Source organism: Macaca fascicularis, chromosome 12 (genome assembly GCF_037993035.2).
Source record: "Macaca fascicularis isolate 582-1 chromosome 12, T2T-MFA8v1.1".
Lineage (NCBI taxonomy): Eukaryota > Metazoa > Chordata > Mammalia > Primates > Cercopithecidae > Macaca > Macaca fascicularis.
Window position 1 is genome coordinate 34,936,698 of NC_088386.1, and position 15,746 is coordinate 34,952,443.

Sequence of the window (15,746 nt, forward strand, 5' to 3'; positions counted from 1 at the left end):
TTACTGCAAGTGGACTCTTTGGAACAACACTTCTTTATTTTTAGTGCTTTTAATGGTTGTAGGAAAAAGATCTTTAGAGCAACAAGACAAAAAAAAAGAGTACATGATCTTTCTAGTCTCATGCTTTGCCATGAATACTGTCCCATCTGGCCCCTGCAATCTCCATCTCTACTACTGAAAGGATATTCCATAAAGCATTTATGAGTTCTAGCTTTAGCGTACAGGAGTCTGTGACCTACAAATTGGCAAGGCAGACCACTATAGGCGGAATAATCATGTATTTTTAAAAACTGGCATCTTTCAATTGTGTGAAAAAATGATAGTGTGAATTAGACCATATGCCTGTTCTCTGAATGTAATTATTACTGGCTCTAGCTAACATCCCCTGAATCTCAAATACAAACTAAAGAAGATCTATGGCTTTGATACATACTGAGAACCTTTTGATGATGTAACAAAGCATCTGCATTGGGAATCAAGAAAAAGCTTTAACTCTTTTGCTTAATATGATGTAATTTTGTAAATATCTTATGTATGGTATGATTTGTAAAAGTATATATTGTTGGGATATGTTTCTGGTTGATGGGTTGAAAAGGGAACAAAAAACAGTTATTCAACTGGTTAAATGACTCTACAATATACCAGGCTATAATTTTGACTGACATTGTCACTCAAATGACCTTGGCTGACAATATCATATGTTATGATATTGCTTAGACATATCTTAAAGAAAGCCATCAAGTCTCAAAATAGTAAAAATACCCAGAACGGAAAAAATCCAACAACGTGGAAAGCTGAAGCTCAACTTTGGGATAAGATGTGATATGGTTTGACCATGTCCCCACCCAAATCTCATCTTGAATTGTAGTTCCCATAATCCCCACGAGTCATGGGAGGGACCCAATGGGAGGTAACTGAATCATGGGAGCAGTTACCTCCATGCTATTCTCCTGACAGTTCTCATGAGATCTGATGGTTTTATAAGGGGCTTTTCCTCCTCTTGCTTGGAACTTCTCCTTCCTGCCACCATGTGAAGAAATCTGTGTTTGCTTCCCCTTCTGCCATGATTGCTTCCTGAGGCCTCCCCAGCCATGCAGAACGGTGAGTAAATTAAGCCTCTTTTCTTTATAAATTACTCAGTCTCAGGCAGTTCTTTATAGCAGCGTACAAACTGACTAATACAAGATGGCTTTGTATCTTCAAAATAAGCTACTCTACTTTCATCTGTACAGTATCAACAGAAAAGTGTAGAAAACTAAATGAAAATAATCAGAGATACATAGCTGTTTATAGATGGTATGTTTATTCACCTTTCTTGTGATCCTAAAAATGTTTTTAAGTTTCCTATGCCTCAGTTTCTTCATTTATTGACTGAATATTACATTTAAAAAAATACTAAAAATGTTACATTACATTTATAGGGTGCTGAGTCTCCAGCGAGAAAAAGTAAATGTTTCAATCCACTTGTTCCTAGTTCTTGCCTTTGTAACAAATAGAAGTTAAAAATATAATTTTTCAGGAAAAGAGGAAAATACCCATGCGGTTTATCCACCCCTGATTTTGGCCACATTTGTTTTGATGGGAATTGCTAGGGGAGGGGAAAAACATGTGCTTATGCTATTTTGTATAGGTAGAGATGTTTGATATGTAATAAAGGAGCAGATTGAGGATGACATGTGAAGGATCATGAAAAAGTGTCCTAGCCAGAATACAATTCTCTTAGCTAGGCTTGGTGACTGAAAAACCACTGCTAGAACTATTCTCATAAGCTGGAGTAAAGAATCATAAAATTAGTCTTAATCAAATGAAAGCAATCACCTTATTTAAGACCTCATTGATGTCCTTTAATTTTGATATATGTTAACTCATAAGAACTGGAAACCATTTGTCAGAGAACACAATTTCTTTCTAACCAGCTTAACCTTCTCCATCCTCCATAGCCCCTCTCACAAGAGGTCAGGTTATCTCTGTGGTAGATAAAAGATTGTTGTTGCTTCCTCTTCCTATCTCAAACTATTGCCTTCTTCTCCCTGCCCGTTTCCATCTTTTCTTCTTATCACTCTTCATTTCTTAACAACTTTTAATCTAGTTTTAATTCAGTTTTTAACTGTATAACACTACTGAAACATGCTCATTAATATACCCCTTTCTTTTTAAATCTTGCATCTTTTTTTTGTGCTTCATTCTCCCTATAGCCTCACTAGCATTGAGCAAGTTAAATGTCCTTCTTTACTTGAAATTCATTTCTCTTTTTGCCTTTGTGACCCTGAATACTCTCGTTCTCATTCACCTTATACTTCTTTGGATACTCTTTCTGCCTCTTTAGGTGGTTCTGCCTTCTCCTGACCCCTAAATTTAGAATTGCCCAAATCCAATTTTGCTTCTTAACATTTGAAGATTAGGGCTATTACAAGACTGATTCAGGCCGGGCGCGGTGGCTCAAGCCTGTAATCCCAGCACTTTGGGAGGCCGAGACGGGCGGATCACGAGGTCAGGAAATCGAGACCATCCTGGCTAACACGGTGAAACCCCGTCTCTATTAAGAAATACAAAAAACTAGCCGGGCGAGGTGGCGGGCGCCTGTAGTCCCAGCTACTCGGGAGGCTGAGGCCGGAGAATGGCGGGAACCCGGGAGGCGGAGCTTTCAGTGAGCTGAGATCCGGCCACTGCACTCCAGCCTGGGTGACAGAGCAAGACTCCCTCTCAAAAAAAAAAAAAAAAAAAAAGACTGATTCTTTCTAAACTGGCTGCAGCAAAGCTTCATAGAAACTGATACACTGAATGCGTAAGGCAATCAATCTTGGCAATGCTGTAATGTGAGTTCAGGGCAAGGTTCTGCCGGGCTGAATAGCTGTAACTAGAGGACTTGTGTCCCACACCTTGATCATGTTGGTCGTGGGGATAAGACTCCCACAACCATAAATACTGGAGTGATAGAACAGCACTCCGCTAGCCTTATAGCTGTAGTCTCAAGGCTTGGACCTAGTTTCCTGATTGCTCCCGGGGAGGGAGACTCTGGTGCTTTCTCAACCAATGAGTGTTTAGCTAGGTTTGAGTCTAGGTTCTGCAATATCATACTAGTGTTGAATCTCAGTTCCTAATCATGCCATGAAAGATGGGGACCTCCCCAGTCAAGGAGCTTAGAAACACCCAGGCCAAGGGCCAGGTCCCTCTCTAGAAGTCTAATATGTCTTTGTGTGCTGCCACAGACTGCAAAGAACCAAAGTCGTGCATATCTACTGTTACTGCTTTCATTTCTGTGACTTTTCCCCACTAATGGTATTCCAGAAGACTGGTGTGTGTGCTTTCTGATAATTCTTCTTAGATTGATCCACAGCCCTCTTTTTCTCAAGGTGTTCACCCACTTTCATGACTCTCTATTTACAGTGAGTTCAGTGGCAGAGAGTACAGTTTATTACATCTTGTGTCACCACTCCCTAGCATAAAGACTGCTTAAGGTAATCATTTTGCTCTACCAAACTCTACAAGCAGCCTGCAGGAAATCATGGACATTTTTGAATAGGATAATAACATAATCAGAGCAGTTTTTTAGATGCATTTTCTCTTTAAAAATAGCTCCCTTTGTTTTCCTTCTGTCTTTGTGAAGAATGTAATCATTGACTGTCACCCAAGCCCAATACCTTGGAGTCATTTCTGAATCTTCAGTCTGTCAGATTCTATGTTAGTGACAATGGGATGAGGAGATATAATATTAGTTACAAATTTTGATTGCTCCATGTTACCGTTTCTTCTTGGATGTCATGTAAACTCTGGGCAGGAACCAAACTACCAAACAGCTCTGTAATAGTAGCTTTTCACATTTTTGTTGTTACTAAACTATTTCTTTTGTAAATGCCTTGTCTCCTCATCTAAATTAAATGCTCTCTAAGGGCAGTGACCCTATTCTGCAGTACCTACACAGTTTTGTGCATAACTACTGCTGAGGAAATAATGGTTGAATTTGATTAGATGATGATAATGCCAAGGTCAGTCATCCTTCAGTTACATAAAAGAACAAAAACACGAGGAGGAGAGAAGCATCACAGGGTAATCACGAGTGAAAAGGCGCTAGGAGATGTTGAAAGACTATCATCCATCTCCCAATTTTTATTAGATAAGGTCTTAACGAGTTTAAATGCCACCTTTACCAATTATCATAAACATACATCCTTTTCAGCTATACATCAGACAACTGATGCTTTCTAGCCTGATGACAAGTGCTTTCTAATTAAACCAAGGAAGTTCTCTGCTTTTTCTGTTGAAAACCGTAGAAAATTTAAACATGGAAACATTTATTATGTTCCCTGACACACATAAAATTATTCTGAGGTAATTTGTAGACAAAATACGCAGACAAAATAAACAAGCATATGTTTCTGTGAAGGGCAACAGCTTCTACAAAGGTCCGACCTTGTTTGCAAGGTTCAGGACAGCATTATGAGATTTCCCAATCTGAAATTAACACCATCCATCTACACACCAGCAAGTGTCTAGGGAGGTGGCACCCAAAGAACCAGCTTGCAGACTGAGTGGGAATTGAATGTCCAGGTTACCTCGGTCTTAGGAGCAACATTTGTTTTTATGTGCACATCAGGCCAATGCCTATTCCATCAGCAATTTCATTTTGTGAACTTGTTAAGAAATGTTTTGGTATTATACAAAATATTTAACAAAAGAGCTCTGAATTTAGTTGTGAAGATTTTAGCATTATTATGCCTATGCAGAACTATACCATATGTTTAAAAATAAAATTCAGCATGTAGAGATACTGTCACATCATTCCACATCCCTTTTCTTCTTGTCTTAAAGTTCCAGTGCAAGACTTCATCTGTCATTCTGTGTGTGTGTGCATCTTTATGTTTTATGTAGTTTTTGTAGCTCAGCAACAACATCCTCATGCCTTTGATGGCATTTTCTCTACTCCCCTTCTTTAAATTCTTAAGAGAGTTTGTATTATAATAGGCAAACCTAAAAAAACTAGAATCCCTCAGAAGGGACTCTATTAATTGATCCCCTTTACACTTCTGCAGCATCATCAGCAACCAACCACTCCTTCAATAGAAGGTTGAACCTTCTATTCTAGAACTGGAATTGTATGTAGTTCTCTCAAACACTGGGCCTTCACACACCTATGTGCCTTTGCCTTTGCAATTTCCTCTGGCTACATACTTCCTGTACAAATAATAAAATCATAAATTGTATCTGGCTTGAAAGAGATACTTTGATATATGAAGATTACTAATCTTTATTATGAAAGGAGGAAGGAGAAAGAAAAAATGGTATAAAGAGTCTTTTTCCTCTGAGGTTGTAGAAGAAATTTTTACTTTGCCACTTTCCTCTGTGCAAGTTATGAAGCCTTTTGAGTCTTAGTTTCTTATCTGAAAAAATGAGGATCATAATATACATGTCATGTGGTTGTTATGAGGATTAAATAAGGTCATATGAAATGTTATAGGCAAAGTAAATAGTAGTTTTTTGTTTATTTCAGACCATCATTTCTATGCCTTTAAGACTTTCTCTCAGCTAGGGCCCTTATGATTCTGTATTACTTTTTTTCTTTAGGGATGTCTAATAATAGGTATCAAGAGACATCAATCTCCTATATATTTATTTTTTGTATATGTCTTCTCGAGGCTTAACTAAATTAATATTGTTCACTATTAAAAGAAGAAAAACATTCAATTTCATTTAAGAGCTTTAGCAAACATGTATAGGGTAAGGGTGGCAGTACTGTCAGAATTTAGAGTCCTTAGTACAACTGTATTTCACAGGAAGAAAGTCAATGAACAGGCCCTTCTCCATCTTTCTGCCTCCAGAATCACAAGATCCTTTCTTATTTTTCTGTGTGCTCATTCTCCATTCTGCTCTCTGTAGATAAGTTTCTTTCATACAGTTTGTGATGTCTGTTCTACCATGATTTCAGCTCCTCTGCATCTCTGTTGTAACTTTATAGCTCAGTGTTTAACAGCAGAAGACCCCGAGTGTCTTTGTCTCCTAGTTCACATTATCATTAGCTAGGCTGTCATCTTGGTTCCGGTCTGCTCTGACCATGGAAGTTAGCATTACAGCTGGTGGAATATGGCCCCTGGTGGATCGACGCTCCACACCCGGATAGCAGTGTCATAGAGACAATTTGGATCTGAAGCCGAAGGATAGCAACTCTATTAAAGGGTTTACTTTTAAATCTTACTAGGATTTGAGGCTACCTGAAGCCCAGATGAAATTTCCAAGATCTATTGGAGGCTTTGGCTGGATTAGATACAGGGTAGAGAGCAGGTCTAATGATTGACCCCAGGTTTTGGATTTGACAGACTTTTCTTGTTTTATTTGGTTTCCAATCCACTTTCCAGAAACCATTTTTCTGTAAACAGTCCTCCCCTCTTGTCTCATCTAGATTTTTAGGTCAGAGGAAGGATGGAATAAGAACATACAGCAACTGCGCTTTCCGGTTTCTCCCCCAGGTTTGATCTACAGCTTTCAAATAGGTGTTGTGTAAACTGAAGTGCAAATTAAATGAGATACTCTACTAGAAAAATAGTGTCACGTGTAAGTGACAAAAATTTTATACTGACCTGACTGTGGCAGACATCGTGGCTGTCTCCCAACATCACGTTTACCACTTTCCTATTATGTTATCCTCATGGAATGTGGATGAGATTGACTCACTGCAGCATCTGAGTAGGTGAGGTCAGACTTGTTAAAGCCACAAGGCCACAGTTATTGCTTCAGGAAATCTGGTTCTCAGCTCTTCAACTATGGCAATCCTCTGGCCACAGGAACTATGCAAAAATGAGCATTTCACTGAATTTAGTAAATATGTAGCATTTTGTAAGGAAAATACTTTTCTAACAGGTTTACGAAAAAGGAAGATCTGTCCTTGCCTTGGACAAGGAAATATGTAAATCAGATTGCAACTGGCTGTCTTAGTGCTATAAGGGAGCAAGTTTTTATATGAAACTTTTTGTTGCGGAAATCAGATTAGAGAAATCAAAAGAATGTGGATATTAATGACAGTATAGGCTGCATAAGTGAAACAAATCTAATGCTCTTTTAATATTTGTACTTTTTGTCTATATAAATCCATAAATTATCTCTATTATTTAAGTCATTTGTAGTAACTTGTTTTTTTCACTTGTACTAAAAACAATTTCAACTGATACCCTGGCATTAGCATGCACACATGTGCACACATACACACACACACAAATACACCAAATTCTGATATTAGCAAATATTCTATCTTTAGGCATGGCTGCATTATAGGAACTCAACTGATTATCAGGATTTGTTTTGTCTCTCTTGAGTCTTTCTTCCATTTAACTGTGTTCATTTTGTGGTTTCATGCAGTAGTTCCTAGAAACTCTATCCTCACCCTACCACAGTCAAAAAATCGCTATTATTTCAGCTTCAAATCCCAAGGAAAAGATAAGGAATTTTTTTTCCCATAAATCCCAGCCAACATCTTATTGTTTCTCATTTACTCTGATTGCGTCTCAAACGTCTCATTGAATAATCAGTGTGAATCCAAAAATATGCTACTCAGTGAAAGGTCTACCTCTGAAGAAAGGGGTGTAGTAAACTACCTCTAACTGAACATGGTAAAAGTAAAGTGAGGGGTGGTACTTCAGAGGAAAAGTTGATGTGATTATCAGATGAATGGATAAAATCTGGGCAGGTGCAAAAATAGATATCTACTAAAGATACTATCATATCAAATCAAGCTTCATTAAAATCAAAAGTTAAATATTTAATAAAGGTTATCAATAGCTTCAGCATTAAAGATGAAGACTGAAAGAATTTAAGTAATTTTTCCACGGTTGTATCCAGTGAATTGCAAATTAATTGAGAGTAGAATCCAGAACATCTCCTTCTTAGTTGCAATCTGTTCATAAAAATGGAAAGGAGGCATATTATTCCGTTTTCACACTGCTATAAAGAAATACCCAAGACTGGGTAATTTATAAAGGAAAGAGGTTTAATTGACTCACAGTTATTCATGGCTGGTGAGGGCTCAAGAAACTTACAAGTATGGCAGAAGGTGAAGCAAGGACATCTCACCTGGCAGCAGAGGAGAGAGAGGAGTGAATGAAGGAGGAACTTGCCAAACACTTATAAAACCATCCAATCTCGTGAGAACGCACTATTATGAGAACAGCATGGAGGAAACCACCCACAGGATTCAATCACATCCCACCAGGTTCTCCTCTCAACACCTGGGAGATTACAATTCAAGATGAAATTAGTGTGGGGAGACAAAGCCTAACCATATCAGGAGGTATATCAATAAGAAAAAAAGTTAAGTGTCTCAGTCAGGATTTTTACATGGTATCATTTTGGGGGTCATTAACCTACTGGGAGAAGGGTGAAATTTTGTCTCTTTCTTCATTTTAGGAGAAATAAAATAGTTGCCTACAAAATTATAATTTAAGGAGAAAATCACCTCAAATATGTCAGAGCATATCTCTGTGAACGTCCTTTCTCTATTTCTTGGCAGGTCTGCTTCTAATTTATTTAATTATTAGATTCTTATATGGATTTTCCCTGCTGCCTGGTACTCATCAGAAATAAAGGCAGTTAATTGATCCTGCAAGAATATTTTCTTCCACAGGAAGAATTAAATAAAAGTCAATGACTTATATCTGTCTTAGCAGAGCATCTAAAATCCTGATCTCACCTAAAAAGACAAGAAGAGGAAGGGAAACATGTCTATGGCCTATCATTTTCCAGGAGAAGGAATCACTTTTCCTGTACCACCCTCCAATGAACATGTAAATGAAAAGCAAAAGAAAAAAGCAAAGACAGCTAACAATGACTATAGGCTTGAGAGCTTTGATTCAGAGAGGAATAAGGAGGAAAAATAAAATACCTGTCAGAGTTCAAGGGCTTCATACAAGGGCCAATAAGACAGATTCTGAAGTCATGAGGCTTTCCATTGGCTTCCAAAGCTACAGCTTATGTTTCTCATCTGACACTGTCAAAAGGAATGGTAAGTATTTTACAGGCTACTCACATGTTAGATTTCCAAAGAGCTTTTGAAAGTATCATAAAGGTTGTGATAAAACATATTTTTATATAGAATAGGTCAGAGGTTCTATTTAAAATTCCTTTCAATATAAAATGAACATGAGGCATTCTCAGATAGAAATGCTACATAGAATAGACAGAGAATGTCTAACATAATGACATCAGATTTTGTTCCAACAGAGGGGTCAAAAATAGCTGCTGTGTAGTACCTCGGGAGCAGTAATTTTGTATTGCTAACATTCCATTAGTAGTACCATGTAGGAGATTTGGTTGAGAGCAGACAGAAAACAGCCCTCCAGTTATTGGCCTTATGTCTTATTCATGTGTAAAAGAAGAGGTAGGCAGTGGTTATAGGGAGTGGTAGACAGAAAAAAAAGAAACACAAGATAGTATGAATTTCCAGCCATGTTAGCATGAAGATAAGTCATTTATTAATGCATTTATTCATTCACAATTCTTCAAATATTTCTGAATGTTTCCTGTCAGCGAAACTGTAGTATTACTCATTTGATTCTTCTAGAAGCACTCTTGTAGAACATGAAGTGTATTCATTCAAAGAAAGATTAGAAAAATGTAAAACAAAAAACAAAAAACAAAAAACAAAAAAAACCTAAGCAATTGTGTGCATATATACATATAATTTGAAACTTTTTTTTAAGTTTTTATTTAGATATAGTTTTAAATTCCAGAGGTGCTACATAAAGAGTTCAAAGAGTTACTTCTAGGAATGTATGTTAAATAGAAGGAAATAATCAGACACACGAGCCCATATTTATTCATAAAGATTTCGTTTCAGTCTTATTTCTGATAACTTGTGAAAATAATCTAAATGAATATCAGTTGAGGACTAGATAAATTAAGATGTGTTTATGTTATCAAATACTGTATAGTCATTAAAATCATGTTCTCAAAAATTAAATAATTATTTCTACATTATGATCTCAATTTTATGATATATGTTCACAGATATATATAAAATTTAATGGAAGTTTATACCCAAACAGTGCTTATTCCTAAGTGTTGATTATGAATTTCTTGCATAGTATGTCTCAGGAATTTGATCTTTGTCAGACAAAAAACAGGATTTGAGGAATGAGTATCAAGGAATAATTAAATTTGTACTGACCCTTAAAACTTTTGTATTATCCCAAACTGCAGATCTTTAAGGCTAAGTTAGTCTGTGTAACTCACAAGAGTTTGAAACTGTGCTCTGAGTAATTCACCATTTAAATGACCTTTAGTTTGACAAAGTAAAGATTATTTATGTGGCAGCAAATGAGACTGGCTTTTCTTCAAGACTCCAAATTTTGAAGTGGAAGTACTGTCAACCTTGCTCTGAGTTGACTCCACCAGGCCCCAGGCCAATTTCCATATAACTTGGGGCTAGGGTTTATATCTCAAAGTCTATAACAGATGTGCAAGCTCTTCTCCAAAGCTTCGAGGAATAGAAATGCTGAAAGGTAAGTAGACCTAGATTCCTGTAAGAGCCATGGAAACAAAGGATATTAAGGAGACAAGAACAACACAGCTTATAAATAAGGCCAAGCTTTATAACGTATAAAATCAGAAAGAACTGGGTAGAATGATGTCATGTAAATTTTCCTCCTTACTGGTTACCTTAGCTTAAAAGTAGAGCATTAAGGCAGACTCTTGATACCTGTAAAGTCTTGAGGTGCCTGGAGTCAATAAACAAAGAAACCATTAATTGGAGAGAGAGGCTAGAAAGACTGCCTGAAATCTCCAGATGGGAATTTATAGCAACAGCTTCTAGGCCAGTCCTACTAAATGCAGAAAATCCCTGCTGGCTGCAGACACATCAGCTGCCACCCTGGTGTAAACCCAACTGAATTTTGAGATTAAAAGTTCAGTTAAAATAGAGGGTTTGGGGGCATCTATACAAATTGGAGGAAAACGTGGAATTTTATTAATTATAAAGACACTTTCTTGTTGAATCTACATCGGGAGTTTGACTTCAAATGGCAGGTCCCTCTAATTATTATTCAAAAAAAATGAGACTTTAGGAGGCAAATCTGTGTAACTGCAAGTACAGGAATGCTTTCCTTTAAGCATGACTAGTTCAGAAGGTTGGCACCAAACACAAGCAGCTATTTGCCTTCCCTGTTTCCTAGCTACAACAGTGAAGCAAGCTCCATGTAGGCAGCTGGAAATGAGTTCTGACTGGACAATTATATAAATGTCACTCTAGGTGGTTATCTTATCAGGTTTTTTTTTTCTTTCTTTCAGAGACGCAGCATCATATTTCAGGGGTACTGGATTAGTTAAGATAAAGAGAAGGCTTAGATATATTGCCACAATAAAAACAAAGATGTCTCAGACACTGGCTTTATAGTATTATCTACAGACGGAGACGGTTGGAGAGGCCCTGTGGATGTAAAGCAAACCCAGTTCATTCATTGCTCCAGCTGTATTGATAGTCATACTTTCCAAAGACCCTGGACAGTGACTGATTTATCCACTACACAGTCTGCATTTTACTTGAGGCAATTCTTTAAAAGCAAGGTCACTACGATGCATGCCTTTTAACATATATTACGAGCACCTAGAATCTTATCAATAAATCTTGATTTGGGGAAACCCATTAAACTCTCTGAGCAATAATAGGCATATCCAAGAGTAAGATCTCAGAGAAAGACCACAATCTGCCACTCCGTCTGATTGAGATGTATTAGGAATGGGCAGTAGCCTCTGAAGTGTCCCATAGAAGCTCAAGCAGGTAAAACAGTGCAATTTTACACATCTGTGAAGTAGAGGTTGTTTTAGTGAAGTAAAAATGACATGCTAGCTTTAGGCTACATTTTCCATTAAGAAATGGGGGCAAAATAGTTGTATGTTAATTTTTAGAAAATGTTAATTCAGATATTTATGGTTATGTTTTTGTTCCCAATTGTTCATGTCCTTCTTCGTTTGTAGAAGAATTGTACTTCACTTTCCAATGATACACAACTTAAAATGCTCCCTGTGGTAGAAGTATATATCTCTGTCCCACACAACTTTCTTTAGCTAATATAAAGTAAGCAGAAGTGCCAGATGCCCCCAGTTTGCAGAATTCTAAACGTGGCCAGAATGTGGTGATACCACTCACCCTCTCTGCCGCAAGACTGCTTCTTCAATCTGTCAATCTGGGTCCTGAAATTAGAATCTAAGTGAAGTAAACTGAAATCAAGCTGCAGCAGATACATGTGAGTGAGAAATAAATACTGCTCTAAACCCAGAGATTTTGGAACCATTTGTTACCACAGCATGACTTAGAAAGCTAATTAATATATGATCTCAGAATATAAATAAATTTATACTACAAAAATACATATCATTAGTACATCAGGGTTTTAAAAATTGAACTCACTCATCTATTCATTCAATAACCCATAGTCAACTATCATTTGTATTTTTCCCCTCTGCCTTTATCAACTTTTAGGCTGTATTGACACTAAGACCAATTTAAGTGAACTCAGCAAATAGGGGACTAAAGATTTAAACTTAGGTAGAAAATCTAGAAACCCGAATTCCACTGGCAATTCCATTAAGATGTGAGAATTAGCTTAGACAGGTCAGAGTAGCCTTCTTAGCCACAAAGGGAAAGGGTTCTTTTCTTCCTGCAGTTCAAAATCCAGAGTGACTGATTCGTCTTTAGCCAGTCTGGCTTCTGTACTCTTCTCTGGACATGGCATATTTGCTATCATGGCCTTGTCTTTGCTTCTACGCCTTGCCTCCTCTTGAACCATACCAACTATCAAATTGGCACTTGATATATGCCAGATACTATACTGGTCTCTTTTATATATACGATCTATTAAAATACTCTCAATTAACTTGTGAAAATAGGATAATTAGATCATTATTGTGACCTCATTTAATTGTGCAGGAATCTGAATGTTTATGAGTTTTAAATGACTTTTTGAAAAAAGCTAGCAGTTTTTGCTTCAACACCAGTGTAATCTCAATTATATAATAATGGTTTCTTTGCTCACTCTCAGAAACTTCCACCAAGAACTCCAGGCACAAAGTCCTGTTCCCTCATGAAGTCTTCCTCACCTCCTTTCGTTTATCCCAACTTATCTCTCTCTTTCCTAAAATGCCACCTTGCAAATGTCCTCATAATAGAATTTGAGCAAACATTACATGACTACATTTACACATTTCTTACGTGCATGTTATACCTGCTTAAATGAACTGAAAATTCATTAGAATATAGCAAGTGTCTCACTCACTTGTGATCAATCTTTTCTGGATGAGCAAATAACTTTCTTTTTCAGGAATATTTCTGTGTGGAAGGAGAAAGATTGGACAGAATGACTCAACACCGTTTATGAGTGATTATACTGAGTTGGGGTAAAGAGAGGTAACAGACAGGGAAAATGATGACACACGGTGATCGATAAGAAGTGCAAGCAGCATTTTAAATTCAGTTTACATCTTCAAACTCTGAGTTCAAGATGCTTTCCACTGTACCATGTGGTCCCTATCACTGGGTTCTGTAACATGTTTTCTATGTTTTAAAGCAAAAAGTTGCTCTGGTTTGTCTTCCTCAAATTGTCAAACAAATATTGAAAACTCTCAGATTTGCTATACATCATTTGTGAAAAATTGCTTAAGAAATAATTCCTCAACTCATTTAGTTTCATTAATTTTGTCCTTTGAAGGATGGAAGAATAGATCTTTCTAGCAAAAATCGAATTTGTGCATGACAGCCACTTCAGCTCAGAGGTCAAAGAATGAATTTGGGCTGCCTCCCTGCATTCCCATCCCTTCAATCTTTTGTTGTGCTTGCACAGCAGGTAGGATTTGAAAGAGGTTCTGCCCTTGCTAGAAGAAAAAAAAAAAAATTAAAGGCAGAAAATAATCAAACCCTGGTTTGAGAGGAGCCAAAATTAATGCCGCTTCCAATGCTAATGTAAACCTTCTACCAATACTTAGGATTTAAAAAAATTTTGAAAGTGTCATATTTCATGGCCAAGGGGAGAGCCAGTAGGGTGGCGGTGTATGCTGTGCTTATGCTTGGGAATAGAGTAAGAGGTTAGGAAGATCAGGAGATAAATTTTCAAGGGAAAAATCTAAAAAAAAAGATTGGGCATTTTCACAAATGTGTGAAAGGAAATGCAGACAGATAAACCTAAAGCTAATATCACCAAAAGCTAATATCACCAAACACCAATATCCCTGTCAAGCTTTAAGGTCCCAGTGACTTTACTAGTGCAATTTCAATTTTAGCTTTTATGCTCCTGTTCTTACTAGAGTTAGTAAAAAGCAAAGGACAAGAGTCAAAAAATAGAAATGAGCACTTGAAATAAGACTCAAAAGCAGACACCTCCGTTGGTCACTTTTTCTAGCTCCACTTTTCAGGAATTCTGTCTCCAAGTATATGACACACTTACTTTTAGAAAGAAACTGCTTTGAGCATTCAGAAAAGCAGGTGGTGATGTCAAATGACTAAACATTTCCCAAGTTCTAGACTTCAAAGTCAGTCCAGTGCTTTCTGTTGAAGCTTTAAAGTATCGATGTTAAGCGTAAGGCAGCCTTGTTTTGGAACACAACACGCTTTGCTAATTTGTTGGACATTTATGATGTTTACATTGAGAGACTTAAAGATATTATCACATCTATTTTTGAGATTGTGATCTTCCATTTTTTTATGGGACATGTCTTCTTGTTTTTTCTTTTAGGTCAGGTGGGCTCCTGTCTTCAAGAGTTTTTGACTGCCATCTCTTTTGAAACAGCTTTTTTTTCAGCTCCAACAGTATTTAAAAGGCTTCAACTTAGTTTGTATGTCCTCTAGTCCCTTCCTTCACGAGACACAGAGCCTGTCCTCTCTGCCGGAGGAATTATCATCCACCCAGGACTGAAATCACTCACACACCTCCCAACTGTTTCTGCCACAGGACCAGGAGAAGTCAGAGTCTAGCACTTGTGGGTGCGATAAATAAAAGCAGCTTTCTACCTAAAAAGTTTTAGCCCAGTATTATCTGCTGCCAATGAGGAGAGACAGAAGTTCTTAACTTTCAATAGACTAAAAAATAATGAAAGGTTTTAAAACAATTCTTATGTGGTGAGAGAGAGAATAATGAATGACATTTTCATCCACAGTCACACGTGCCTGATGGATATGAGAATATTCTTTAATGATTACATTAAGAGAAATATAAATAAAATTATATTTGCACACTGAGATTTTATAAAGAAAAAATCTTTCCTATGGAGTGCTTTTGTTTCTATTTTTTTTTTTTTTTTCTATTAAAAGTATAAACTTTTAGGGCTGGGCATGGTGGCTCATGCCTATAATCCCAGCACTTTGGGAGGCCGAGACAGGCAGATCAACTGAGGTCAGGGGTTTGAGACCAGCCTGGCCAACATGGTGAAACCCCATCTCTACTAAAAATAGAAAAACTAGCCATGCGTGGTGGCATACACTTGCAATTCCAGCTACCAGGAGGCCGAGGCAGGGAAATTGCTTGAACCCACGAGGTGGAGGCTGCAGTGAGCCAAGATTGCATCACTGTGCTCTAGCCTGGGCAAGAGAGCAAGACTCTGTCTCAAGAATAAATAAATAAATAAATAAATAAATAAATAAATAAATGTATAAACTTTTAGTTTAGGGAAATAATCATACTTAGATTGGAGCATCTTGATATTTCGCAATATTTCTACTTTAAACAATGATGGAAGCATATGGGACCTGGCATCATTATAAAACTTATTTAGTGGCT

At 37.2% G+C, this 15,746-nt stretch overlaps 1 long non-coding RNA gene across 1 annotated transcript in view; it reads left to right on the plus strand.

The window, feature by feature from the left end:
* The first annotated feature begins 777 nt into the window (after positions 1 to 777).
* LOC135966423 (uncharacterized) overlaps positions 778 to 15,746 on the plus strand; it is a 184,150-nt gene continuing 169,181 nt past the window's right edge. Inside the window, exon 1 of the long non-coding RNA XR_010579745.1 lies at positions 778 to 1,101. This is a non-coding gene — a long non-coding RNA (uncharacterized lncRNA). The remainder of the gene's footprint in view (positions 1,102 to 15,746) is intronic.